The 27,857-nt window shown below is 37.7% G+C and overlaps 2 long non-coding RNA genes across 2 annotated transcripts; both read left to right on the forward strand.

The window, feature by feature from the left end:
- The first annotated feature begins 23,692 nt into the window (after positions 1 to 23,692).
- LOC127968912 (uncharacterized) lies at positions 23,693 to 24,881 on the forward strand. The gene is made up of 3 exons (XR_008156164.1): positions 23,693 to 23,924; positions 24,381 to 24,635; positions 24,787 to 24,881. It is a non-coding gene; the product is annotated as an uncharacterized LOC127968912 (long non-coding RNA).
- A 76-nt stretch (positions 24,882 to 24,957) lies between these two features.
- LOC127968913 (uncharacterized) lies at positions 24,958 to 26,499 on the forward strand. The gene is made up of 3 exons (XR_008156165.1): positions 24,958 to 25,012; positions 25,141 to 25,205; positions 25,912 to 26,499. It is a non-coding gene; the product is annotated as an uncharacterized LOC127968913 (long non-coding RNA).
- The last annotated feature ends 1,358 nt before the right edge of the window (positions 26,500 to 27,857 follow it).

A 27,857-nucleotide genomic window follows, 5' to 3' on the forward strand; every position in this document is an offset into this window, starting at 1 on the left:
GAGAACACCTCCTCCTCCTCCTCCTCACACAGTCTGTGACCCCCCACACAAACAGCTTCTGTGTCTTTAACTCAGTGAAGACATGAGCTCAACAAGTCTGAAATATTACATCCAAAACATGCTTTTAAAAATTATCACTTCAACAGCCTAAAAATAATTATGCTAGTCATTACTACACAATGCCGTTTCCTTTAGGAGACTAACGTACTCAGTTTAACCGCGAAAAATAAGATAACAAATTAACATGAGTGTAACCATAACCATTTATTAACACCTCAAAAAGTGCAGATAATGTAAAATCGTATGTAAATATGACAAAAGACATCCGCGTTATATATATATATATATATATATATATATCGTTAAGCTCTTATAAACCTTCCGCCTTTCATACAACCGGGTAAACTATAAACGATAACTTTACATTTTTAATCTTTACTTACCATAATGTCTTTCGCTTCTCGCTTCTTTCACGCTGAGAAAATGGAGGCTGCTCGCACTGGAGACGTACGATCTTAACATGACGTGCGTGTTCTCCTTCATGTCCGCGTTCCCAACCAAGTGCCGCTTGGGTTAAAACAAACCAAACTTAGGTTAAAACAACCCAAAGTCCTACGCAGCGGTCTCAACCCAGTATTTGGGCTGAAAAAAAACAACACAGCATTTTTTTGAGTGTAAGAGACCAACATTTTGTTGATCTTGTACATACTACATTCATGTTTTACAAGAATGACATTTATTGTGGTGCTCAGTAAATCAATAGTCATTTTCTTTTAAGCTAAAAAGACAAGGTCAGCATCACCCTGAGCTACATTCAAGTGTACAGAACAAAGATGAACCATGGTACAATAATAATTAAAAAAAAAAACCCTGCTGAAGAACATGCAGTAAAATCCTTTTTTTCTTTCATAGTCTTTCAGGAATAACTTTTGAACAGTCTTTCTTAACACAAGGGAAGACTACAACACAATTAGTATATTAGGGATAATGAATTAATGAACAGCAATTGCAAAATTTATGTTAATTTATAAATAAAAGATAGAATTTTAGGTAACTATTTAATTTACAGTGTCCTCGTTACGTTGCATGTATTAACTATAAGTAAGAACAGTAAATTTTATAGGCAATAATTCCATGCAACTAAACCTGAACCAAACCATAATCCTGATGCTAAACTTATAGTGAGTACATGTTGTTAAATGATATTACATAAATAATGTAAGTTTATTTTTGTGACCCTGGACCACAAAACCAGTTTTTAATCACTGGGGTATATTTGTAGCAATAGCCAAAAATACATTGCATAAATGGGTCAAAATTTTTATTTTATGCCGAAAATCCTTAGGATATTATGTAAAGATCATGTTCTGTGAATATATTTTGTAAATGTCCTAATGTAAATATATCAGAACATAATTTTTGATAAGTAATATGCATTGCTAGAATTTCATTTGGACAACTTTAAAGACGATTTTCTCAATATTTAGATTTCTTTGCACCCTCAGATGCCAGATTTTCAAATAGTTGTATCTTTTTTTCTGCTTGCAGATAATGTATAAATGTGTAATGTATGCATATAAAAAAAGGAAAAATATTCTAATACATTTGAATAGAAATAAGCTTAATTTATGCAACTGAAAATGGTAATGCATGCTCATTAGTTGATGAATTGCACTTTTTATAATCAGAGAGTATGTATGCTTTGGAGAGTGGATTTGACATAAAACATAAAAATTATATGTGTTTGTTTAACCGCATATTTTTCCTGCATGGTTGTGCAAGGTATTACAATAAAATGTACTATTTATTCATAGATATTTGAGTTGAAGCAACTTTGTTATAACTTTAAGTAACTGATCCACTTTACTTTCTATCTTCCTACTATTTGTGTGACCTCTTTGCATGGGCTCAAACACTCTGAAGGTTCCATCAAGAAATGGATGATCCTTTCCATCTCTGTTAATGGGTGGATTACCGCTGAACACTTTCCTGGCTTTTCTTGAGTCTCAGACCGAATGAACCAATTTCCATGTCTTTCCAAAACCCCCAAGTAGTTGTTTTCTCTTCTACCTCACTACCTCAATGAATTATCAAAGGATAGCATTCAGCACACAATTCTAATATATGAAACCCAATAATTTATGAATTTTTTGTCAGCCTGAACTCTTGCTATTTTGTGTGTGTAATTGTGTGAATCAGCCCAGGGGCTCAGTAAGCAGAGACATAATGCCAGAAAGCAAGGGAGAGTCCTTCCAAATTCACAATGAGATGAAGGTTTCACACTTCTAATAGACCGATCGAATCAAAGAGAATTCTCAGAATGGGCTTTTCTGCTCATCTACCTCATCATCTAGATTTGTATTATTTATTTATTTTCTGGCAGAAAGAAGTATAGAATAGGCTGCTAATAGAAGAACACCGAATTCACATCCAATTTCACATGCAATCCAAAATTAATTAAATTTGATCTGTGGTGCTGGAGCAAAGGGCAGGAGAGTAAAGAAAAAATAATTCACTTGTTAGCCCCTTTTCCCTTATATTGGGATGTGTCCACTGTACTGTATATCAGAATAAGAAAGACATTAAATCATTAACTTTCCTCTTTCCTTTTTCTTAACACTTTTCTGCAGATAATTTCTGCAGTAACAATGAATTAGTTATGAAAGCTCCTACCTGCCAAGGGAGTCAAAAAATAGTTTTTATTTTTCTTACTAGAATGGTTTTAAATGGAAATTATTCTTTTTTTCTTATGCTAAAATGGTTATATTATACTGTCAGTGACAGCTTATCATTTAGAAGAATATAAAAAATGTCATTTATCTTTTGCTGCTAAAGGGCATTTCAAGAGCACTTAGACACAAGAGATTAGAAAAATAGGTGTCCAATGAAATGCTTCATAATGACAATACACAATACACACACACACAAAAAATAAAAATAAAATAAAAAACACAATAAACCCTTCTATAAATAAATTCAATGGCTATGAATTTATTTGAATGTGACCTTTCGGTGCTACAGAAAGATATAAAAGTTCCACACAGTGTTCTGAATTCCCTCATTTGATATTTAAGCCTATGCATAGATGTGGCTTCGATTCAGAGGTTATGATGGCGTCTGATCAGTGCTTGTCCTTGTCTGTCACAAACTGTCACAAATCAAATGTGTTCAGATGTTGTGTCAGTGATAATGATGACATAGGGACATATGCTATGATGTTTCATAACTAGTTCTTCAGATTGGTTAAAAAATTAACTAATAAATCACACATATTTGCAATAATTCCCTAATATTTAACCATTGCATATAACAATTTATTACAGTATAATTGAGAGCTACCCATTTTAACATTTATCAGACTTAAAAAACAATCTACACATAAACCCATAAATGTCATATTTACCTGTGCCCTTCAGCAAGTAGGAACTACACAACATTTCACAGAAATTGAAACTTATCAAATGCTAAACTCTAAATTAAATATAGATTAATCCTAAAGTTAATAAAGTTATTGATTTTCTTTTTGTTTTGTTATTTGATTAACCAATATCACAGCAGCTGGGTTATTGGGTTATTTGGCTGCCATTACATTAAGAGCTGCATCTGAATGTGATTCGAAATGATACAGGCTGCAGCGTGTGCAATCAAAAGAACAGAGTATAACAGTAGACAGAAAAAAAAAATTACCATATGGCCTGACAACTTCTCATCTGACTGTAGTTAAATGTTGCTTTGGCAAAGCTCCTCGTCACCTGTATCTTTTCTGCGCTCGTTTGACTAGCACCTGGTGTGGTGGCAAAGTGGAGTGCGCATCAGAAAAGCCTCTGATTTGGTGTGGTTATAAAGATGTTCTGCATCTAAACAAATGCAATTGAGAAGCTCCACCCCCTGCGTTAACATTTTTATGCTGTTAAACAGGAAAAATCAATCGCCTATGTTAACTTGGTAATTTTTACAGTACTATTTATAACAAAACTGTTCTGTATTGTACTATTTATTTCAAAATGTAAAGAATGAGATTATACAGTGTCTTAAATGTGTTGCTATTTCAAACACTTTCATGACATATTTGTTTCATTTTCCATATTTTGCTAAATCTTTGCAAGTAAATATATTTGCTTACAAGAATGTGAGACAATCGCCAAACACATGGTAGCAGACAATATTCATACCATTTGAATATTATTTTTGTTCTCTGCAAAATCCAAAGACAAAGATTTGGTAAAAAAAAAAAAAAAAAAAAAGTTGAACCTTTCAAAAAAGTTGGAGATCTTATCCATTCCTTTCTTTCTTTGTTTCATTGATTGATTCATTCATTCTTTTTTTCTTCTAAACATATGATCAGCTGTCACACTTTATAGTCCAGTTAATAGTGCATAGACATTTTAATAGGACATGTTGTCACACTAAATGGATATCACAAACCTGCCAAAAACCAATAAAGATCACATAATAGGTTTTTCAGCTAAGAGACAGATATGTTGGCGCCAATAGCCTTGTGGGCAGTATGTTGACATTGCACCATTGTGTTATAGGCCTACCAAGTTTGAATCCTGGCTCCAGGACCTTGCTCTCTCCCACTTCACTTCCTGTGTCCTTTACACTGTCCTATAAAAATAAAGCAAAAAGTAAGAAAAAAAAAGAGACAGCTAGATATTGTGTTCATTGATTCTGCTATTACAAAATATAATGACCATTGCAAATTTTTTGTATCAAGATTTAATTCCAAAAGTGAATTTGTGGTCTAATAGTTAGATATAGTTCTTGTGAGTGACATCTAGCTACAATTTTTCCACTAACTGAATTAATGAGGAGAAATTTTATCACTCATTGTTCTTAGTTACATCAAAATAATAATGTATTCTGCAGCAAGATTTTACACTGTTTGATAGTTAGATCTTGTGTAGTAAAGCTGTGAAGATAATTTTTAAGAGGCTGCTTTATCAATCTAGAAATTTTAAGTCAAATTAGCATTGTACTGAACTGGGGTCTCATTTATAAATGTTACGCATGCACAAAATAGGCATTGAGATTGCGTACGCAATTTTGTATGCACATTTCGGGATTTTTAAAAATAAACTTGTCATAAATATGTAAAGTTACGCACCTTACAGACATTCTAGACCGTGCGTACGCACTCTTTTTCCTGGCTTGAGAAAAGTAAGGAACTATTTTAAAATCTGTTTTGATTTCAATATACACATTTACATTAAATATCCCACTCTCATTAATAGAGATAAGCACTGAAAATACATAGTCATTACACAGAAATTAAACAAAAATCATATGAATGTAGACATATTTAGTGAATGTGCTTGTTCACTTTTCCTGTGGCATGCTTTTTAATGACAGCAAGGAGTGTTATGCACAATAATTCATCTAAACTAAACTATAGATCTCACTCTTTGCGAAATTATTTTAGTGAGAACAATGATCAATGATGTGCACTTACCTCGATATTATAGGGGGCACTGCAGGATTCAGAAGTCGAATATTCCATTGTCCAGTTTGAATAGGTCCAATGATAATAGCTTACTGTACAACAGTAACAGATTCGTTAATCTAGACAGCTGTAATAGTAAAAAAAAAAAAAAAAAAACCTTAGTAAAGGTATTTGAGAGGGGTTCCACATACGCATTTCGAATGCAAATATGTCAGCCAATCACAACAGTCTGCGTTTACTCTGAGTCTCACAGCAGACACGCCCCTTCAAACAGAGCATTCAAGAGGGCTAAAATAACATTAAAAAAGCATTTAAAAAAAAGAAAACAATCCACATCATGGGACCTTTAAATATGGTGTTACATGAACATAAATATGCATAGAAATTATATTCAGATGAGGTTATGCATAGTAAAACTAGGCGTTGTAAACTTTGTAGGCGTGGTGATTTCGGGGAGGAGTCGGGGTGGGGGGGGAGGGGTTGTATGCATGGTGTATGCATGGTTTTATAAATCTAAAAACTTGTGCGTACGCAAAATCTAGCTTTTGTGCATCTGTACACTTTTAGGATGAAATCTATGGAAAGTTTTATAAACGAGACCCCTGATCTGTTTATACTAAAGTCACTGCAGTATGGTGTTGGATAAAAGGGGAATTAAGCAAGCCCTAAACAATTACTACTGCTTCTTTTTCATGAACAACTTGAATAATTATTGAGAGTGGAGCAAAACACATTAATATTCTAATGGCAAGTTCATCTCTTGGGCTTTATATAATGCAGTCAAGTGCATTTTTACGTGTTGCACTCTAGTGTAAGCAAATAATAAATTTCAAAATTGAGAATCAGCTTCAGAGTTTGAATCCTACCTTGGCGCTCAACCAAACCACTCAGTATGTTAGCCTTAGAGATGATGGGGAAGGGATTGAACAAAAGACTCATAGCAGATGTTTTACAAGAAATGAATTATAACCCCCAGTTTCCCAGCACCAAGGCAGACAGAGATACTTTTTATGGTTTGACCCAGAAAACTCCAGAACTTCAAATTTACATAACAACAGAAAACTTCAAAAACAAACAAAAAGGTTTAACAGGCAAACAATTACAGCATCTCTTGCGAATGATCATATGACTACCCTGACTCTGACTCAGAAATTGTTTTCCTATAATGGAAAGATTTGAGTTTCTGTGATGAGTTAGCCACTGGCACCAGAAAGATACATTGTAGTAACGTTACATTAAATTACAGCCAGAAAAGCACTGGCCAAATAACATAAACTTTTGAATCACTGAACTCAAAAGGCATTTTATAATTATATATATAGCATAAATGAAGAGTGGAGCTCATTCAATCAGCTCTTGTGCTTTTCTCGCTGTTAAGCGCTCCGCTCTCGCCAGGCAGGCACACTCCAAAGAGTGTTTCCGTGCATGCGATCTTGCGGTTGTGGTCGCGCTGGTGCTGAGGCACGGGGGCGACCGCGATAGCGGGAATAACACATGATCTGGCGAACGGGTTGGAGACGGTTCGTCCTATCTCCACCCTTGTTCACTAGATGTAGAGCTCATTCTTGAGGCTTGGAAACCCGCACTGTGGTTTCTTCGTCCTCGGAGGCAGAGCTCGCTGCAGCATTCATCTTTCTCTGAGGAGATTGGTGTTGTTTGTGTGACCGAGTAGCATAAAATAATATATATACACACAAACACACACACACACACACACACACACATATATATATATAGCTATATATATATGAAAAAGACATGCGCGCTGCCAAGGCAACGCGTTTATTACATTGTTTCATTTTTATGTGAGTTTTTTCTAAACCAGACCGTGTTGACTCTTCTGGTTGTTGACTACATTTAATTCCAAGGAATAAAATGACATATTTATCTGACTATGTGAAGTTAGATGTACAGGGGCTCTAGTGATGTAATTTCTTGTGTGAGAACATGTGTGTACCGCTCTTCCTCTGAGGAGGTTGAGGCGGTCAGGGGCTGCTGGGCGGAGCAGTCCCAACCGTGTTCCAGCCCCTCGTGCCTGGGGTTCACTTTTGTACCCCGCAGAAGCTAGAGTCAGAGTGACTGGGTTGAAGGCTTCTAGTGGAGAGCAGTTCTACGGACAGTTGTTTTCACTGGATAGCCTTCATCATAACTTCCTGACGCCTAAGGCCTAGGACGTTTTGAGGGCCAGCTCCCTCTGGACAAGAGTGGTGTACACCGCATTACATGGTGCCCGTCTCTCCTCAGTGCCCTCAGGAGACCGTTCTGCCAACCCTGCGCAGCGATCTCTGGCAAGCGCTTCTCTCAGTTCCCACCCGGAAACGTAGGTGAAAGGCTTGCTACCTCTACGGAGGTCTCTAGAGCAGCTAGTACGGTCATCCCCTGCAGGTCCACTGCTTCAGGGCACCGAGCTAGTGGCTCTAGGTGCACCAGAGGCCAGTCTCGTTAAACTGGTTCCCTTAGGAGGTCACATGGTGGTGTGGGAGCCCCTGCCAAGTGTACTTCACGGGGTCCTGTCCCAAGCAGGCTCTGGTCTAGTCTTCCTAGCAGACGACGTGGGTCTGAGGGCCATCGTTTTTAGGAGACTTCAGCTACGAGAGTCCTGATGCTGCGGCTCAGGACCTTGGAGGGCAGGCCCCTCTGGGGAAGAGCGGGTACAGCACATTACACTTTTTGCCCGTCTCTCCTCAGTGCAAACAGACGCACAGTGCAAACTTTGGAGATGGTTACTTATTTCATTGAAGGCAACGAGATCATTAATATTGTGACCAAAATGATCACGGTTATCACAGAATCCTGTTCAAAAAGTCATAATGCTACACAATGAAATCAATTAACCAAGTTTTATGTAGAAAACCAGCAAATAACAAATAAAATTAGCATCAATATGTACTTTTTGTTTACGTAAACATTTAAAATGATGGCCATATTTTAAAGGAGTGTCTTGCAACGTTAATTAAAATAAATAGAGTTTTGACAAAAAAGGTTTTATAAAAAGATAAAACTCACATATTTCAGCCTCTAAATCATTTTTTAAAAAAGTCAAAAAAGATAAATTACTGACATTTAAAATGCACATTATCCTTTATTATTAATAGTATGCGGTCACAATTTTCCCATTGTGTCTGTCTTTGCTATGCAAACATGCAGCTTTACAGGGGGGAGCTTTACAGGGGGTATGGCTTATCTAAATGAGATGTAATTAGATGTAAATGAGCCCTATTGTCACTCCCAGCAGTGAGAACAGGTGAGAACTGCACAATCTTTAGAGGCTATTTTCTGCTTTTTGAGCTTTTTTGAGTAACTTCCTTCAAATGGCCACAACTTCTCCAAATATTATCAGATTTCCATGTGTTACACATCGTTGGAAAGCTTGGAGACTACACTTTTTAGAATCTGTGAATAACTCAAAATGCCCCAGAACCGACTTGTGTCCCTACTTTCCGTGATTGGTCACATATGTCACCTGCTCAGATAGAGTCGATCCGCACTGCATAGGTTGGAGAGGTTGGCCAGACTTGGGTGGATCTGTTTGCGACTTGAGAGACATCGCACTGTCCCCTCTGGCTTCCTCATCCAGCTCCACAGCGGCTGGACGCCATGGTACAGACGTGACCGAGGCTTCATCTGTACATTTTCCCCCGATTGCTCTGCTCTCTGGAGTTCTGGAGTTAGTGCGCTGAGATGGAGTCCGGCTGCTGTTAATATCCCCATTCTGGCCGGGCAGGGTATGGTTCCTGGGCATGATTTTTCTTTTTGATGGCACTCCATGGGAGGTTCCCGTAAGGAGAGATCTCCTCTCGCAGGCGGAGGGTGCGCCCCCGCATAGAGCTTAGAGGCTGTAGATGTGGTCTCTGAGGAGGCACAACTCTTAGCTTCCTGTCTCTCAACCGAGGTTGTAAGACCGTTCTCCAATCCAGAGCTCCCTCAATGAGGAAACTGTATGCCTTGAAGTGGAAGTTTTTCACTTCTTGGTGCGGAGACCGCCAGCTCGACACAGTTAACTGCCCGGATGGTACAGTGCTGGAGTTCCTGCAGGCTCTCTGCAGGGTTGACCCAGTCCACCCTGAAGGTTTGAAAGTCTGGCGGCGTGGGCATTCTCGATTCCCATTCGTTCTTGACACAGCTCGAGTTCCTGAAGAGGAACATCTTAGGTATGTAACCCTGGTTCCTCGAAGGAACGAGACGCTGCGTCGCAGTGCCACTCTTCCCGCATCTCTGGCCGGCGCTTGCTTCATCCTTTGAGGCTGATTACCGGCTTCGCCGCTCATGCTTTTATTCTTCCTGGTCTCTGACGTCACCAGCCTGTGTGGTCTTGCCCTTCAATTGGACTGATTATACACGTTATTCAGAGACGTCACGCTGGACGCGTTCCCCATTTGTTCTCGACGCAGCCTCTCATTCATTCGAGGAACCAGGGTTACAAACGTAACCTTAGACCTTTACCATGAAATGTCAAGCAGGGATTCAATTTATGAAATAACTTGGTGCCAAAGTAGCATCCTATGACAGTATAACACTTGAATGAATCCACCCCCACCACCACAAATGTTTACAAATGCAGACTGCATGGCTCACTGTATACATTGTATACTCACTGTATAAATATTAATCAGTACTTAAATCATACCTGTCAAGTTTTGGATTTGAAAATAAGGGAAATTTTCCAGCGCCCATTGCGAGCAGTCCCACCACCCCAACAAAGCTCCAGTATCCCTTACATTTTAAGACAGGTGTTATAGCCCAAATGAAAACATAAAAGGGTGTATATGAAGAGCATTTATTTAAAGGCTTATTTGCATATTTTCTGTTAATTAACATTGCTTGTCTTTACATTTACCTTTTATTTTAATTCCACACATTCTTTTCATTTCATATTGCTTTTCTTTAACAGTTTTTCTTTTCATTTCACATAACTTTTCTTTTACTCTTTTAGTGAGTTGTTGTACCAATTTGTTGCAGACTTTGCATTCTTTAAAAAAGTAAATTCGCTGTCCCATTTATCACGGTATTTACACATGGGTTTTGGTTTTTTGGCAGGTGTGCCTTCACTCTCTATTGTAGCATCCATCATCCGTCTCTGTTTTTTCTTTTGTTGTTGTTGTTTTTCCCACGTTATAACTCATGTCATCTGACCTCACACACCCCTCGCGACAGGCTACTACAGGTGGGAGTTATCGCGAGACTAGTGACAGAGCTCAGATTGGGAATGTTTTTATTATTATAATTTTATTAATAACGCAGGTAAAAAAAATAAATAATAAAAATACGGGAGACTTACGGGAAAATACTAATACGGGAGGACGGCGGGAAAGAAGGGTAAAATACGTGACTTTCCCGGCCAAAACGGGATACTTGACAGGTATGACTTAAATGTATAATTACACTGTAACAAAGACACCTTAAAATAAAGTGTAACCTAATTCAGATGTTTTAATTCCCACAGGTTTATAAAATCAAGCACCTAGCCATGCAGTCTGCATTTACAAACGATTCCGATTCATTCGGAAGTGCTTAGTGAATTTGAGCATTTTACTGTGATAGCATGCCACCTTGGCAACAAGTTATGCCATATACAGTAATAATAAATATTAACTACATATTAATTAATTATTCATAATCAAATGCAAGTAACCCTAAGACAAACTCTAATGTCATAGTACACTATGAGTAGTTCTAGAGTAGTTTCTACTCACAAATTTAGTAAAACAAAGAATAAAGTCATATAATTAAAAATAAATTAATAAATAAAATAAACAAAAATAAATAAATCACCATTGGCTACCCACTTATAAATGTTTCTCTTTTCATTGCAGGTTTACAGCACAAATGGTTTACAGTGTAAGTAATTGTCTGTGGGGTTTTGTTTTTGTGCACACAGTGGCAGCTTGATTAATTGGGTTTATGGCTCAAGCTGACAATAAGGCATAGGGTCCTTTTGGCCTATCATTTGCTTTAACTGACAACCAAGGTTGTTGTAAAGCTTGGGGCAATTGAGTGATCATCATTAACATGCATATTCTGTACCACATTTCCACTGAAACTGTCTCTCTTGTTGTGACTGCAAAATAGTAGGCTATGTGTAAACATTAGCCAACACAGTATTTTCAAATTCTCAAGTAGTAGCAAGTTCTCAATCAGTTGCCTAATTAAACACTATTTTTCGTTTGGCACGACAATGCCACGGAAACACTTCCTGGAAAAAAATAACCATTTTGCCCCTACTCTAGTATTTCAGTGAAATTAAATTTCAGTGCTTCCAGAGGGAGAAATAAACATGATGATGTTAAAGTTGGGAAATGAAGAAGTTACAAAAACACTGTAACACAGTGGCAGATCCCAGTGCAATTTTTCTGCAAGGTCTTATAGAAAATGTGACTCAAACACGTCTTTTCATTCTAACAGGAGAAGGAGGTAAACACTTAAAGCTGCCTCTTATTACCAGACTTTTAAAACATGGTAATTTTTTTCCAAAGTGGTACACTACATGGCCAAAGTACGTGGACACTCACTTATAACTAAGCATTGCTTAAACGCCACAGCCTACCTGAGTATTGTTGCTGACCATGTCCATCCCTTTATGACTACAGTGTACCCATCTTCTAATGGCTACTTCCAGCAGGATAATGCATCATGTCAAAAAGCTCAAATCATCTCAGACTGGTTTCTTGAACATGACAATGAGTTCACGTTACTCAAATGGCCGCCACAGTCACCAGATCTTAATCCAATAGAGCAGCTTTGGAATGTGGTGGAACAGGAGATTTGCATCATGGATGTGCAGCCAACAAATCTGCAGCAGCTGTGTGACGCTATCATGTTAATATAAACCAAAATCTCTGAGGAATGTTTCCAACACCTTGTTGAATCTATGCCACAAATAATTAAGGCAGTTCTGAAGGCAAAAGGGGGCCAATCTGTACTAGCAAGGTGTACGTGTACCCAGTAAAGCAGACAGTGAGTGTGTATATAGTATTTATCCTCATTTGCAAGTTGTTTTGGATAAAAGTATCTGCTAAATATATATATGCAGTTCTGATTGCAAACCCAGTGATCATCAGCTGATAAATTTTTTTGATGAAATGATCAAGTGAGCAGTCCAAATGTTCCACTATTCTATTCAAACTTTTCCACTGTTCTATTGAAAGTCACCTACATCTTGGATGTCCCGGGGGTAAGCAGATAAACATCACATTTTCATTTTTGGTGGTGAACTATTTCTTTATACTGTCCTGCACATTTTATTTCACAAGCAATTGTTTTCTTTTTTTTTTTCTTACTTTTTCCGTACCATATTTACATATTAATTTTGTTCTGTTTGTATTCCTTAATAATTGCACTGTCCATGGTAAAATGGAGCAATTGATTGTTTTATTGTTGAACTAATGTCTAGTGTGAACTGTTTGTTATTTATTCAAGGAATAGGAATGCAATGAGTGGGAATTTTAGTCCACTAGGTAGCTGTAATGGTCTGGGCCCGGTTCCCCAAAACGTTCTTATCGCTGAGTAGTTCTTAACCTATTCCTTTACCTTATGGCACAATTCCAGACACATTCGTACGCTAAGTATATCTTCTGTAAGTCACACTTTCGTAAGGTTGGTCTGGAACATTAGTAAACTCTCTCTTAGCGTTGTTTGAGCTCAAGATGCTAGTCGCCTCTCCAATGTGCAGCAGTCTTTAGAAATCAGCGCAGCGCAGTACAAGTCAAACTATGGTATGAGGACAATGTTGTGGCTCAACAATGATTTTATGTTATGGACACTTTAAGACTAATAATAAATTATGTTCGCAATGGATACAGGCCTATTAATGAAGTTGACTTTATGTGGTATCAGAACTAATATGGTGCTAATTAGCCTAGGCTATTTCGTAATGTAATTAAAGCGAATTGGTAATCACTTTTGATAATTAAAATCTGGCAAACAATTTGTCTCTAAATGGCTAGGATCTATCAACGGGTTAAGCATGGTGGTGTCCAGTAAGCGACCAACTATGGCAGCGTTCCAACGTGTCCTTAATTGAATCAAAGACGGAGACGGACGCGGAGCCGTTTAGTCCATGCCAATTTTTTTATTCGGACCTGCGTTTGCCAGGCTAACACGGCAGAATTTTGCTTTAAGCCCTGAGGTCCACATTTTTTTATTTATTTTTTTGCTACAGAGAGCTTCATCGAGGTCGTGGGAGAGGGCTACGGCCTAATCAAGACCTCAGTGTAGAGGTGCGTCCACAATGTCACCAACCCCTTTCTGCGCCATTGCCGGGGATTACATCCTGGTGGATGGCACATTCATCCCTATCGCCAATCAATCAATGATTGATCAGGCGTACATATCGGGAAAGCGATACGCAGCCATACACGTGCAGGTTATAGTGGACCATAGTGGTGTGATTTCTGACCTGGTGGCAAGGTCCAGCAAAACTTCAAGTTCCTCTGACGAGAAGCTTGGTTCCCTTTTTTACGTTGCTTCCCCAGCATATTCTGTCTCCTGACCGGTCCAGGTGCGTCTTTCTCCTCTAGAAGTACCACACTACCACACTACTCACCCTTCAAGTTAGTAGCAGAGGCCAGCTCAAGGAATTCCTGGGCATATTCCACCAGAGGATGGCCATGTTGAGAAAGAGAGTATTGCTGGTCTGACAGAAGGAGGAGGGTATTCATGTTGTAAATCCAACCTTACGGTCTGGTCTTCTGTCACTCTACGTAATGAGACATTGGGGAGACGGACAGGGAAGTGTAATTTCTTTATTTACAGCTTGGTGCAGAGGGAAGCAAATGGGTGAGTAACTAAAAATTATTGAGAATGACTGGACTTAGTTCAGTTTGATAACCGATCATTGTATCTCTTTTACAGATCCGGCGGATAAGGCAGATGGCGAAGACAGGTGGGTAACAGGTGAGAGTCCAGGTAGGTGAGTCATGTAAGGAATAGTCTCAGCCTCAGACATCACACCCATGGACTATTGGCTAAACGTCTGATGCACATGGCACACAAAAGTGGAAATACTTCAGGAGTTTTGAAGTTATCCTTGGACTGGTTGAATTATACAGGATTTCTGGTATATGCGTGTGTCACTTTAACGTTCCACCTAGAAACAAAGGTGTTGTAACACCAAACCCCCTCATAAAAGAAGAAAGTCATCGTGTATACAACTGTGACGACAAGCACTTATCTGGATCAAATAAATGCTGTATTTTCAAAAATATGTGAAATATTTTAAGTTCCACACTAGAATCTTTAAAATATGTCAGATTTATGTCAGTTTTACACACCAATCTATTATTGCAACATTTCCACACCCTGACTTGTGACGATGAACAAAACTAACTGTGATTAGTTGTTTGACACGTTGGTCAAATGGTCTCATTGGCGGGCCTTGGCTAGTGAAAGCTACCATGAATTCCAGACCTTCAGCTGTCAGTCTGAAGGCCTGGCTACGCGAGACTATGTAAGGTGTAACAATATTTCTTTCCTCTTTGCAGGTTGGCAAGGTTAAACATGAAATGTCAGGATGTGAGAATGCAGGTGAGTAGAAAAGGAATCAGGTATGGGTAAACCTCGATGAGACCAGACAACGAGGATGTGAAAAGTGTCTGCTTATATACAGTAGGTGATGAGGTGAATGGTGGCAGGTGTGCTGATTGGGGTTTCGGTGCAGGTGTGAAGCAGGTGGGAAATGGAGTCCTTAAGTAAGTTGACGGATCTGGTGACTGGGATGGTGACTAGACTAGTGAACTAGTGACAGTCACCTCCTTATGCTGAAGCAAATTATTAGCGAATTAGTTAATTAATTATAGTACAAACAACAAAAATTAAATGTCTGTATATTATTTGCTATTAATATTTAAGTTAATATTTTGTACATAATATTAAAGTAAACATATATAAAATATAAATGTAAAATATCTGTCAATTCAGATTTATTTTTAAAGTCCTAAAAATATTTTTCTTCCCATTCTAAATTTTTCTAGCACCCCTTGTGGTCCTCTGGGGATCCTGGGAGTCTAGTCTAAACTACTGTTGGACTGTTCATTCTTTCCTATATCTCACCGAATACTTCACAGTGGTATCATTGAAATGACGTAAATGCTTTATATTACGGCCGTGGAAGCAGTCTGAGACATGAGCTCTAAATTGGTTGCCATGATGTTCTTTTCACAGCTATATGTTTTCCACCAGCATCCTAGAACATGGCTTGAGAGGTTGATAAAGAGAATAGTTGGGAGGAAAATATTAAGATCATACATAAACAGGTTTAAAAGCTGCAGTAAGGCAAATCATGCATTTTTTATTTACTAATAACTCCCTGTTGTTCAATTATTATTTATACTTACCATTTCTGGTTCATTACTCAGCAATGTTTTGCAATTGTTTTTATTTATTTATTTATTTATTTATTTTTACTGGAGGCTTCATTATTAACACAGACGTGCAGGTTTACCTTTATTTAACTGATCTAAGAGGTCTCTAAAACAAGCCATCAGACTGAACAAAAGTGGTGTTGTCTGATAGGGTTCAGTTGTTTATGTGGTAATTAGTCCATCCATTTCTACCAGTTTGACCCATTTAGGCTGGTTTGTGATGATGAGAGGTAAAGTTATTACATTAGGAGGGTAATCAGCTAATTATAGTGATGATGCGAACATGATAAGTGGGCATTATCATATTGATGGTAACAAACCATTCATATACTACATTCACTTACTTACACTTATTGTTGACATTCTTTGTTGCAGTACATCTGCTTTGATTTTGTATAGTGTCCTCCTAATTATTATTTTTTTTTAAGAGACATTGACTTTTTGGTTTCTCATAGAAAAATTCCAGAATCACACATAAATGTGTTTATTGTGTTTTTGACCTGTTTACAAAAATGATGCCTCATTACATTTATTCATCTGTTGATTTATTGCTTATCATATCTTTTCTATTTGCACAGCTTCCAGTACATGTCCTCCATAGGGTTGAGCGGTCTCTAGCTTCTCTAGAACTGATCCTTGGACTTTGAGGTTGCCCAAAACCTTAAACTGGACTGCTACAAGCACAATAATGGTTGTTGGGAGCAGCTGGTTAGCATGTGTGAGAAACACTTGGTTCCTATGAAAGTGTGTAGAGGTTGATAAAAGCCTTTTGAGAAAAATATCTAAAGTATTAATGTGAAACCTTGGTTCTGTGAGATTAAGGTAAACGTGTCCTCCTTAAAAATGAGCATTCTTCCACCTGCTGAAGCATAGCAACATCTGGAACTGCCTGTGGAAGAACATGAATTAAATCGTAAATAAATGAAAAGGGGTTGGTTTGGAAAAAAAGGAGCCCATAAAAAAGTGGAAAAGAAAGCTTGAATTTAAATTAAAAAAAAAATGACACCAAATGTGCAGAGAAAATGTTTTTACAGAGAGAGTGCAAACATATTTTCTTCACTAATGTTCAAGAGTGATAAAATGAAAGAAAACTTGAAAATGCTTCTGTTGTTATTTACCTTCATTTTTACAGCCCCGTTTTACAACCAGCAGCAACGAGAACCCTTAGAAATTGATTTGAGGACATTGCAAACCAGTTCACATTGGAGATCTCTTACAGAGAACACAAAAATAACTCAAAGGGATAGTTCACTTTCAAATAAAATGTTGGTATGTTTTAGCTTACCTTGAGGACATCCAAGATGTAGGTGTCTTTGTTTCCGCAGTAGTTCCCATTTTAATATTTTTAGGTGAAACCGTTTTTGTCTGTGACTCATAATGGAGGTCTATGGTCACCACCTCAAAGAGCATGCACAGAGGAGTCCAAATTAAACAATTCCCCATCGTAAGTACACATTGATGACCTAAGACATGAAACGAGCGGTTTGTGTAAGAAAACGAACAGTATTTATATAGTTTTTACCCCTTGTACACAACCATGTCCAACTGATCTGAGGGCGCGCGTCCTTCCTGATGTGATGTGTGCGCACGCTCTGGCTTAGAGCAGAAGAGATCTCTCGCACGTGTACTTCACTCATTGTTTACTGTTTACCACACGATACGCCACCAATCTGCACTGTCTGAAATATAATGCAGTAATTGTAATTAATTAATTTATTTATAATTTACCCTAGAATCGTTGCGTTTATAATAAACACAACACATTACTCACTCTATTGACAGTGTGCCACTGGGTCCCTGACATCCCTTGCATTGGACGTCGCCTTCAGTTTATACGTGGCAAACAAAACACAACGTGCAAAACGCTGCGACTCAACAGCGGAGAAAACTCAGGATCTTCAGTCAGGCAGGTGTGTGATGCGATACTGTCAATGTCCTTCTCGTCATCTTGTAGTTGTGGCATTCCTGTGTTCCATTCGTGACAACATATGCTCTCCACTTCTGTTGGCATCTAACAACACTTGCTACTAAAACGCCACCAATTTTGAAGAGGTCTCTCCGAGGCTTGAAGACGTGCTGCTGCAGCGGATGCTTCCTCCATCGCACCTGAGTACTTGATCTGTGTATTCTGGTTCAAATAAATATGGTTGTGAAAAAAATTCAACGTTGTCTGTTGATATATTGAAATCGTCTTCCATAGTGATTTCTGTATGTCTAAATAGGTTTAGATCTTCACAGTGAAAGGTAACACTTCCGAAATCTATGTGTAAACCGTAAGTGTAAACAATGAGTGACATACATGCACGAGAGCTAACTTCCGGGGCTTTCTGCGCTTGCGCATACTAAGCCAGAGCACGCGCAAACATCACATGACAACAGGAAGCACGCGCGCCCTCAGATCAGTTGACGTGGTTTGTACAAGAGGTAAAAACGATATAAACGCTGTTCGTTTCTTACACAAACTGCTCATTTAGTGTCTTAGGTCATCAATGTGTACTAACGATGGGGAATAGTTTAATTTAGACTCCTCTGTGCATGCTCTTTGAGGTGGTGACCATAAACCTCCATTATATGAGTCACAGACAAGAACGGTTTGACCTAAAAATATCAAAATGGAAACTATTGCAGAAACAAAGACACCTACATCTTGGAGGTAAGCTTAAACATATCAAGATTTATTTCGAAAGTGAATCAACCCTTTAATATCTTAATTAAAATGTTCACAAACTATAAAAGGCCTTTTCAGAGCCTGTCAATCATCCTGCCGTTATTGTTATGTACTAAAACACAGGCAATTTTTATTTTATCACAGCTGTGTAATAGGGTGACTAGACTCAAGTTAGTGTTTGCTATCTTGGGTCTGGTTTTTAAGAACAACTTAACAGATGGATTTGAAATGAGAGTGATGAGGATAGGATTTCCCATTGTTAAACATTATATTTCAGAGGCTTGAGGACTGGCTGCAGATATGGAGACATTTGGCCATGTGACATAATTATGTGCCAGTTAGTTCATTTCATCATGCATTTAAGTGTTTTTTTTTTCTTTTTTTTTTCTGTTGGGCCACACATCTCAGCTCCAGAGGTACATTATGATTTTCCTACATAATAGCATACTAACCATCACTGAATAAAAATATAAAAAGGACCTTTCATTTTAATGTGCCATAGGCTTGAATAAAACGTGGCTTGTATTATACAGACTGTTTTCACAAGGAACAGACCAAAGCTTATATACTATATTGTTATTGACAGATAATCTTCACCTCCAACAGTATGACTTAAGTGTATACAAATGATATATACTACAGCACATGTCCACACTGCTTGGCCAATTAGAATAGAGGAGCAGGAGTAACTGGTTTATAATGTTTATTTTTTTCACCATATTCACATTCAGTTGCAATATGCCAGTATGACTACCACAGTTCCAAGGATGTTGCTAAAACTCTTTACCTCGCAATTGTTTATGTTCTTTCTAAGTGGCACAGATCATGGATAGCCAGAACAGGTCACTTATTCAGTGGTGACAAATAACCTGTAAATGTCTAATAATTTTTTGAATGTCAGTTTCTGGTGTGAATCAGGCTATTGACAGAATTGTTCAGTGTTTACTGGAGCAAAGCTCAAAGCATCAATGAACCCATAAGCTTGACAGTCAGAAGCTAATTAACAGGGAAAGGCTGCAATAGTCTTAAAATATGCCATTAGGTAGGTTAGTGAGATTCTATTATCAAAACGTCGACAGTTATTTTCCACTGTCATTTAGATACTTTATATCAATCTTGTCAATTTTAACACTATTAATCTCGCTTTGCACAAGAGGTCATACTGTCACCATGGAAACTGAACTACTGTACATGTTTCATGTTAGACTTTCCACTTACCTACTATTATACTGGGTCGAATCAAGGTAGCTTGAAACTATTTTTGTACTTTCAACATCAGCAGTTTGTTGTGGTCACACTGTAGGGGTTTCACATCACAATTTAATTCTAATTTAAAGTATTCACTTAAACACGTCTAATTTGTGTGTATGAAAATGGAAACTAAGGAATCCAAAAGGAACAGTTCATGTTTATATTATTGTGGGAGTGTATTGATGCTGTCTAGTGTAATTGTATGAGGGTGTGGGGTTTCCTTATCTGGGAATTTTTATTTTTAGATGTCAGGGCATGGTCTAAATGTCAAAGGTCTGGTTCTATCATCTGGGGATCTGGGTATATTATAGCTTTAAACTTCCTGACATCTGAGTGAATTTCCCTACATACTACAAAGTAACAGGACACTATTACACACAAATTGGTTGGTGTTTTCTTAGATGTGGGAGGTCAGATGGCAGCTCATAAATTCAAAATGTGGTGCTCAGCTGAACTGAATAAAAAGCAGAATGAACTGATGAAACGTAAAAAAAAAAAATACAATAAATTTATATAAACTTAATTTAACTCTTTAACCATAAAAGCTGGTGTAATTTGTCCCCTGACAAAGCATTTAACAATTTAGGGGAATGATATTATATCATATATCATAGCATATTATATCGAATCGAATCGAATTTAATTGTGAATCGAATCGAATTTGTTTGTTCTAAATTCGCAAAAATAATTCTTGAATCAAATCGAAAACCTATGAATCATGAATCGAATCACTGCCTAGTGCCTACCCAAAGATTCACAGCCTTAGAAAACAGTCTTTTTTGGAAGTTCCTTTGGTAATGCTAGTGGTGTGTCAACTACACACTTCATTATCAAATTATTTCCTTTTTATTTACTAAATGATAAATATGAATTGCGTTTTAGTATTTGTTTGGTGCGTAGCATGATAGAGCTGGGTAGTAATTGATTATATGTAGTATGTATTTATCAAATTAAGTCCTTGTGATTAAATTACATTTGAAAATACTCTGAATCAGAAAAGCTCTTGGTGAACAAAGAAGATCTGTGATGTTGCAAAGACTAAAGTCTCAAATCCAAAGAGATATTCTATATCAAAGTTAACACTCATCCAGGCCCCCTAAAACGGCTCTTTCTAACATGCCCACACATATCTACGTCAGTATGTGTGAAGATTTGCATAATGCACATAGATGTTCACACAAAGAAAGAAGGCGTACCTTTAATCCCCAATTGTAGTATTGTTGATGCCGCTGCTGCCATGTCGTGTAGACACTGTGTGTTTCACTGTGAAAGCAAAACTACTTTGTTTGGCCTTTTAAAAGAGCACAATATCCACTTCATCATGCCTCGAGCTGATCCGTGGTGGTTGCTGAGGAAATACATCAACTTTTCACTGTGGATTGCCAAATTGGCTTTCACCGTGGATGAAGCAGCGTCCAGCCCAGGGTCCACACATGTGGTTGCAGCAAGACCGAGGTACGATCCTTCGTAGAATCCGCCTGTCGCACCATTCTCAAGTCGCCCAGCTCTGCTCATTCAAGCCGGCTGCTGCTCAATCTAGGTCTCCGGCCTCTGCTCCTTTGTTGTTCCTTTAAGAAAGCGAAACTACTATGTTTATGCCTTCCAAAAGAAAAAACGACTAGAAATCAGGGCGGTCCAGTCGTTTGAAAGAAAGATGCCAATTAAACCTTTGTAATTTATATAGTACTAGACAAAATTTTTAATAACATAGGCATACACTTTATTGGCTGAATAACTGGCACGATTATAGAGTGACCACCTGTCCCACTTTACATTGTACTGTACAGCAATTTTACCCTTTGTCCCACCTCAAGCAAATTGAGCATCTGTCCCGCTTTTTCATTCGACCCTGTCTAATAAATACACGGATACGTCCATAGGCGTACTGTTAAAATATGTCAAATAGTTCAGAGGAGGGCAATAAAAGCGTTAGTTGATAGGCTGAGTCGTACGTCAATCAAACTGTTGACTGGTACATGAATGCCTCCTCAACATTGTTCACAATCTCAAATTGGAGAGCGGGCGTGCTGTTCAAGCAGCCATGGCCAGTATGGTTGCGGTCAGTGTTGATGTCTGTATTACCATGCATATGGGTTTCATCATGTCTTTTTTTGCTTTATATTTCTTTCTTAGCTTGGATACATTGGTATCATTGTACGGCTTATTGTTGTATGGTGCATGAACTCTTGAGGTAGCCATCCCACTGACAGTACAAAAGAAAATAGGAAATACCTGTCTTCTAAGATGTCAGAATGAACACTCACAGGCCTTCAATTACTGTAAGAAAACCAACCACTAAGCTCCAAATTTCAAGCTCAGAGATCTATTTTTTTTGCAGTCACTATATCTTTCACTTCAAGTTGTTTTATAGAGCTCTGCCAGAGTTCAGATGTGCTGGCCACTGATAGACTGTTTGTACCCAAGCAATACTTCAGGATGTCTGTGGTGGCACTCTATCATGAAACCCATACCAATTAAAAGTTCCACAGAGAATTTGGTCTATGAGCAAAAGTGCAGGAAATTCGAAGCTTCTTTCCAAGTCATGTCTCTTGGGATGCTTCCCCCTGAGACTCTGAGGTAAAAATACAAGTTTTCTACTGACATTTGAAAGCTGACAGTAACATAATCTGAATTTTCTCTAATGAAATCAGGCATCTGTACAGGAAGATTTAGATTATGTTTTCTCATGAAGATGCACTCATTTGATATTTATTAATCTTTAAGATAAAAATACACACCAAGGAAACAATGACTATGACTCTATTTTCACCTGACATTAACGTGCATGTGATCAGATTACAGTCAAATAGCACTTGACCACGTTAAATGTCAGCTGTACATACTGTACATCCACATGTATCCTGTTTGTGAGCAGATCAATGAAACCACATTCAGCGGTGGTCATGGATTTAGACTGCATTTGAAGGTGCAATTGCCAATGTATTACCTGCATATATCTACATAAGTAGGTCTATAATATGACAGACCGAGTTGCATAGATATTCTGTCATGCTCTACTTTTTTATCCCAGTAAAATTGTGTATTGCTTAATGTTGTAACTCTTGATAATCACAAGAACTTATGCAAAAGCTCTTTTAGTCTAATAAAAGTTGCACAGCATCCTTTAATGTGAGAATCCAAAGAAGGATGAATGCAATAGACCATATCCAGTGTCTTATTTTTACCTGTCAAAATGATGGAAAATATCTCAAATTTTCCTCCAGTGTTTTTCAAATTCTAAATTATTATGGAAAATGTCACTGATGTAACATGTAAGGGCCATTTTCAATAGTTAAGTGCAAGATTTAATGCAATGTGTAAATGTAAATATTCTAAAGAATATACTGCTTGGATGTGAAACACATTTTAATGACAAGTGTAAAGGGTCCTCTCGGTGATAGTCACAAGTTCTTAGCACATAAATGCCATATAAAAGGGACTATTTAACTTTTTGTTTGCTCTCTCTCTCTCTCTCTCTCTCTCTCTCTCTCTCTCTCTCTCTCTCTCTCTCTCGAAAATGTTGTTTCTTTTGGAGTTAATCCCATTTCTCTCTAGGCACAGAGGCCATATATGTGACCCTGCCTATTCATACCATTCGGTGCAGCAGCCAAGGTTAAACCCACATTGTGAACCCTGTCAGTCCTAAAAGTGATCTATGTGCTTTCCCATGTAAGTAGTTGAGGATCGATTGCTGTGGGTTTATTCTGACTCGTAGAGCGCTGTTACACATTGCATCAAAGTGTACGGCCTCAACATGCAATAGAAGCCACTTGTCAACACCAGAGAATGAGAGAATTTGAACGAAGGCTTTATTTTTTAAGTCTGGGCAAAACTATAGCGTTAAGTTGTTCTTTTATGTTCCTGATTGCCTTGAAAGCACTGCCCTCCACTTTTTGCTTTTTAGCAAGAAGATAATTTTGTTGGATTTAAGAATAATTTTTCAGTTTTTCCAGCATTCACTCTAAAAAACGCTGGGTTGTTTTTTCAACCCAACTGCTGGGTTGAGGCCGTTGGATAGGACTTTGGGATGTTTTAACCCAAGTTTGGGTTGAAAATAACTATCTTTTTTAACCCAGCGGGGGTGGGTTGAGGACGCGGACGTGAAGGAGAGCACGCACGTCACGTCAAAATCGTACGTCTCTCCAGTGCGAGCAGCCGCCATTTTCTCAGCGTGATAGAAGCGAGAAGCGAGTGAAAGACTATGGTAAGTAACGTTAAATATTCAAAATGTAAAGTTATCTTTTATTGTTTACCCGGTTGTATGAAAGGCGGAAGGTTTTATGAAAGGCGGAAACAAAGGAGCTTAACGTTATATCTAACGTTATATAAAAAAAACGGACGCGGTTTTCGCCTCGGACACGGAGGTCTTAACTGCCTCATGTAACGTTACTGAACGGAGGATGTACTTTTAATATAACGTCTGTGAATGTATTTTGTCATATTTACATAAGATTTTACATTATCTGTTCTCTTTGAGGCGTTAACAGACGGTTATGGTCACGGTTACGCTCATGTGAATTTGTCTTTTTTTTTCGCGGTTAAACTGAATGTATGTTTGTCTCCTAAAGGAAACGGCATTGTGTAGTAAAGACTAGCATAATTATTTTGAGGCTGTTGAAGTGGTAACTGTTAAAAGTATGTTTTACATGTAATGTTTCAGACTTGTCCAGCTCCTGTCTTCATTGTCCTCGCGCTGAGAGTTAAAGACACAGAAGCTGTTTGTGTGAGGAGTCACAGACCTGTGTGAGGATGAGGAGGAGGTGTTCTTCTGAAGAGAGGGACAGACGGTTTAAGGAGAGTAAACTTCAGAATAACATCAAGTTATCTTTATTTTTACTAAGACTAAAATAATGTGTGTGTTTTTTTTAGATGTTGAAATCCAGAGACAAGATAACTTCATTCTTTTGAGACTGATGTAAGTTAAATTATAGAATTTTAGAAAATTTATGTTTCTGTTGTGTCCTGCCTGTTAACTTCACATTTTGATGCAAAAACAGTGTGATTTTATATATGTATGTATGTATATGTTAATATTTTATTGAAACCATTGATGCCCCTCTTTGCAGAACTCAAACTAACTGGAGTTAAGGACACACAAGTCTGCTTGTGTGAGGAGGTGGTTTTCTCAGCTTCTTCTGAAGAGAGGGAAAGATAGTTTAAGGCAAGTAAACTTCATAATTTCATGTTATCAGTTGTTGTTTTTTTACTAAGAGTAAAATAATGTTTGTTTTTTGTTTTTGTAGATGTTAAAAGCAAGAGACATGGGAGATCATCATTCCCTTGAGATTTTATGTAAGTTATTTTTAGAAAATAAATTTTTCTGTTGTTTCCTGCCAGTTTACTTCACATTTTGATGCAACAACAGTGTGATTATGTGCTCATTTCATTAAGACCATTGATGTCTGTGTTTTTCATTGCAGAACTCAAACCAACTTTGGAGTTGTCTGATTTGGAGAGTCATTATTCTTGGTCTGCGCTCTTAGAGGTAAAGTTCACACAAAAAATCATTTACTTGCCCTCAAGTCATTCCAAACCTATAAGACTTTTGTCTGTCTTTACAACATAAATTAATATATTTTCAGTTTTCTCATAATATTTGTTAATCCATTTATAGTTTAGATAATCAGTATTTTCAAGCTTCATAAATATAGAGTTATTGTAGAAGTAAATTCTGATATTTATATATGTATACATCTTAAATTATATGATAGCAAACATGTATGTTCAAAATAAAATATTGGTCTCCCAGACCAGCAATGGAGGACACAAAAAGAGAATATTAAATATATTCTAATGTTTTCCAAAAAATGAACAGAGTTTGTATGAGTCTGGAAAAACATGGGGAGAGTAAATTATGAACATTTTAATTATTTGGTGAACTAACGGTTTGAAGAGCAGCCCTCCATGTACATGAATATTGTGAGGTATGTGAATGTCATGTCTGTTTTAATGTTTCAGTAAAGAAGCTTTCTGAAAGCAATATTCATTCAAACAATATCGCATGTCCTCACACTAGTGCTGCCATTATAGCCTCCTGGAGCGCTGTGGTGGACTGAGACATTAAATAACCGCACAAAGTGTTGAAACTTTAACACAGATTATTTACCTATCCTTACGGATGTGAATACACCTCTACCTGAAAATGGATGGTTTAATTAAATGTTTAATTTTTTCAAATTTGTTTCTCTTAGGCCACTGATGAAGAGCAGGCGGTGACTGGATGAATGCTGGTCAGAGAGGAGAATCTTCTTTCCTCTAAACTGATGCAGCGGTGGTTTTAAAGGAGGACGCTGCCCTGGATGATGTAGATGTCGTCAGATGCTGTGCTGATGGGGTTTCTTCATGATTACATCAGTTATGCTAAAGAGATCATGAAAATTGACTGTGATGCATGATCTGTATTCATGGACAATGAAACAAACTGTAAGTGTATAATTTGTAAAAAAAAAAAAAAAAGTTAAATGCTTTTTCTGTGTTGTTTAGTAGAAAAGTTTACACTCTGTCATTCATACACCTACTCACATTCTTTCTCACACACACACACACACACACACACACACACACACACACATGCGTCTGTTAAAGGTTATAATATCAAAGTTAATGTTGTGATTTATTTGTGTACTGTCATGCCAGAATAGTTGGAAAAAAAACTAACTAATTGTAAATTTATTGTATGCGTTTTCGTATATTTTTATACAATTGAACAAAGTCCAATTTGATCTTAAGTTATATTCATCAAATGTTCAATGCTTTGTTTATGAACTCTGTAGCTGTTAATGCCATCCTTTTCTGCATTTCTTCTAACATGTTACTTTTTCACTTTTCTCTTGTTTTTAATAAATATTTTCCTTTTGGTAATTATTATTTGTGTGTAAAAGTGATATTTAAAATGAACAACATTTGTAGGTTTAATGCCTAGCTCAATTTGGGTTAATTTTAACGTAGAAATGCATTGTTTCCCCACATGGCTGCACTCTGCGAGTTCATTTTCTGCCAGCAGGAGGCGCTAAGAGCGGGAGAGGTAGGTTTCTCCTGTAACGGCTGCAGAGCGGTGCTGAGCTCACAAACGCTGCCTTATCAAGCACATGCGAAATGATATCGAACATTTTCTAAATACAGTAGTTTTCCTTCTGAAATACAGTGATAAAAAAACACCCGCTCTGTTTTTTTAAACCCTGCAATATAGTCGTTTTAAACCATAAAAAAGGCAACCCAGCAGGCTGGGTTAAATATGATAACCCAACTGGTTGGGTTAAAATAACCCAGCGCTGGGTTCGTCCCTTTTTGACCCAGCGCTGGGTTGTCAAAATAACCCAAATTGGGTTGTTTTCAACCCAGCAGTTTTTAGAGTGTTATTTTGGCCTAAAAGCATCAGCTTTTGTTGTGAGGTGCATAAACACACATTAATTCACTATTTCTGGGTGCCATTATGTGGTGAGAGAAGAAAAGTCTGTGCCTAGCTCTAACAAACTTTAAAATGCAGTTACGATCTACCATGGGTCTTGATTGTGAGCATAGCCTTATCCTTTTAAGGGTGTTCAAAAGAAAGCACAAAGTGGAAATATATCCAGTGGACTGAAGTGATCCGAGGTGAACTTCTTTGAATACAAAGTAAACTTCACACTTTCATGTGATTACTTCAGAGAAAACGTTTGATCCCATAAGATGAACTCTGTGCATTCCATGCCACACTCACACATGTATCAGCATGAAGATGCATCAGCATTTACACCAAATCCATTAATACGGAATGTGTTAGGAGCTGTGTTACCTTCTGTGCTGCCCAGTTCTCATTTTAATCTTTAGGTCAGAGGAAATGTGTAAAATCCTCTCATATGAGACTGTTTGTTTCATATTACTGAATTGCTCTGCTGCCTCTCTCACTATTCATTATGCTAATACAACAACATGAGACACATCCAGGCCGTCCACCAGTCATCTGAAAATACTATATCTCTTTGCTCTTTTAATATAAACTCCCTTAGGCTTTATATGGCTCTGTCATGCATTTTTAAAGAGTAAATTACCAGACAAGACTTTCGCTCTCATTTTCTTTAAGCCTGAAAACACACTGGATATGACATGGTGAAGCAGACACTGAGCTGGCAGACAGGTAAAATACTCAAGTAAAGCA

This window comes from Carassius gibelio, chromosome B12 (assembly GCF_023724105.1).
Source record: "Carassius gibelio isolate Cgi1373 ecotype wild population from Czech Republic chromosome B12, carGib1.2-hapl.c, whole genome shotgun sequence".
Taxonomy (NCBI): Eukaryota; Metazoa; Chordata; class Actinopteri; order Cypriniformes; family Cyprinidae; genus Carassius; species Carassius gibelio.